Source organism: Octodon degus, unplaced genomic scaffold (assembly GCF_000260255.1).
Source record: "Octodon degus isolate 3935 unplaced genomic scaffold, OctDeg1.0 scaffold00134, whole genome shotgun sequence".
NCBI lineage: Eukaryota > Metazoa > Chordata > Mammalia > Rodentia > Octodontidae > Octodon > Octodon degus.
Window position 1 is genome coordinate 7,006,242 of NW_004524710.1, and position 2,345 is coordinate 7,008,586.

At 53.5% G+C, this 2,345-nt stretch overlaps 1 protein-coding gene across 5 annotated transcripts in view; it reads left to right on the forward strand.

The window, feature by feature from the left end:
- Positions 1 to 851: 851 nt before the first annotated feature.
- Positions 852 to 2,345, forward strand: part of CUNH8orf88 (chromosome unknown C8orf88 homolog) — a 22,925-nt gene continuing 21,431 nt past the window's right edge. For 2 of the 5 annotated variants that reach the window (XM_023701368.1, XM_023701370.1), the window contains exon 1: positions 852 to 971. The gene's annotated coding sequence lies outside the window, so the exon portion shown is untranslated. Of the gene's footprint in view, positions 972 to 1,059; positions 1,231 to 2,345 lie in introns of those variants that run through there. The other 3 variants (XM_023701371.1, XM_023701372.1, XM_023701369.1) reach the window with 2 other exon arrangements.

A 2,345-nucleotide genomic window follows, 5' to 3' on the forward strand; every position in this document is an offset into this window, starting at 1 on the left:
GAGGGTCAGTGCCTCCGTCTTCTCCAAACATCTCCTCTCTGCCCTGCAGTCAGAAAGAACTTTCAAATATTCTATTGTGACCATATCACGCTGCTTAAATCCTTTAAACTATCGCTTCCCTGGCGAGGCAAACCCTGAAGGGAATCTCGGCATCAGATCTGCGCTCCCTGCGGCCCGCTTCCACTACCCGATTCCTTCCTCCCCGCAGCGCTTCCCCTCCCCCGTCACTCTTATCCCGACCCCGACCCGACCTAAACCGCGGCCGAGCCGGCTTGCGGACTGCGCCCCCGCGACCAGGGCCCCTCCTTCCCCGCGCCGGCTTCCGCGTCCCCCCACGTGGAAACTCGAGTCCTGAGGGGTTGGGGGGGCCCAGACAGTGAGAAGCGCGCGCACACGCCTACGCGAAGGTTCAAACTAGGGGTCGGGGTTCGGAGGGCGCTGCCAGGACGGAGGCTCTCCGGGGAAGCGGGAGCGATTCCTCTAACCGGACCACTGTCGTGGTCAGCGCGCTCACCCGGGCGGCCTCAGTTGCCGACGCCACCGCCCCGCGCTCTGGGGTCAGGAGGAGAGGCTGGGGCCGCCACGTCCAGAACGACGCACTCCACACTTCAGAGAGACCATAGGTGGGGGAGCGCGCGCAGCCAGTTTAACGGTTCGCGCCTCTCTAGCCCCGCCCCTCGAGCACCGCCCCGGTCCTCTGGCCCCGCCCCTCGATCCTGTGCCGCTCCTCCAGACGCGTCCGCCCAGCCCCTCTTGCCCGGCCCCGCCCCTCTGGCCCCGCCCCTCGATCACGCTCATCTCCAGCCGCGTCCGCCCCGCCCCTCTGGCCCCGCCCCTCGAGCCCCGCCCCGCCCCGCCCCCGGAGCGCTGAGCGACGAGCTTGTTCCTAGCCGGCACTGGGCTCGCAGTCGCCGGGTCTGGGCTGAGCGCCTCGACGCGGTCGCCCAGAAGCGCTCTCGGACCTTGAGGCGGTAGGCGGCGGGAGGAGGAGTACGAGGAGGCTCTAGGGGCGGGGAGCAGCCGAAGAGCTGTAGGGCGGGGCGCGCCCCGAGGCAGTGGCCGAGCTGGGACCGGGAGCCGCCTCTGTCACGACCCCGGCGGGTGGCGGGCTGGTTTCACGGGTTTTCCCGCTGGCTGTGTGGTGACAGGTGTTGTAGGCGATGCGACGACGGAAGGGATAAGGGAGCGCGGCCGCACACACCTGTCGCCTGGACCCGCTTGTCCCAACCGGTTAGTCCTACTTGTAGGGAAAGTTGCTTCAAGAAAAACGTGCGGGGCTGGAAGTTGTGAAAGAAGGCAGAAGATGACAGAACGCTGAGCTTTTGATGTTTAACAGTAATTTTCCTATTGGAGCCATCAGATTTGTGGAATGACTACCTCTAAAATCGTAACGGTTCACCTCTGGTTCTGAATTTCTTTTGTTATTTTTCGTCTATCGCTTTTTTCAGTCCTTTAGTTACAAGCAATACCGTTTGTTTCTAAGGACTATTAACCTTTGTAAATGTAGTTATTTTGAGGTTGGGAATTGAGATTAAATCTAATTGAGTCATTGTAAGGAAATTACACAAGGTAAATTAAGATGATCTTATTTTTTCATTGCAGCAGAACTGCCAGCCCTTTCCAAAGTTTAGACTGATGTACTGATTTTACCTATCTGGTGGTGCTGGGGATCCAGCCTAGGGCCTTGGACAACCTAGCCAACGCCCTACCACTGTACTGTACCCCCAGCCTGAAAAGTTTAGAATTTAAATTGGTGATATTCAGCAGAGGATCTAGCGTCTAAAAACAGCACATAGTATGTTTCTCATGTTGTGACCTATTTATGGCAATATATTGTATCTGTAGGATGAGGAAAACATAATTCTGTATTTTAATATTCTAAGAAAAAATGTAAATTGAGAAAATGGAAAGTATTGGTGTGTAAAACTTATCTAACGAGGCTTTATCCATAAATGTGTCTTCTCACAGTTTTTTTTTTAATTCATATATGTAATGCCTATTTGGAATACTAGATAGTCTGATGCCTTACCAACCAGGTAATTTTAAAGCAAAGACAAGCTTTGTAATCAGATCTTCACCGGGCATTAATTTAGCTACGTGGATTTAAGTTTGTCTCCCATTTTCCTGAGTCTAAGGTTTGTCATTGTGAAGTCCAATGAATAGTTTCTCCAACAGTTAATGTATGGCTGAAGTTCAAAGACACATGTGTAAATACTGCATTGTTTCTCTGGTGTGAGAAACTGAAAGTGTAAATAAGGACCAAAATTTGTAATAGGTATTGGGGAAAAAGGAAGAAAATGTTCAAATAGGGAGAGGAACAAGGGAAAAGGGAGGAGGGGAAAAAA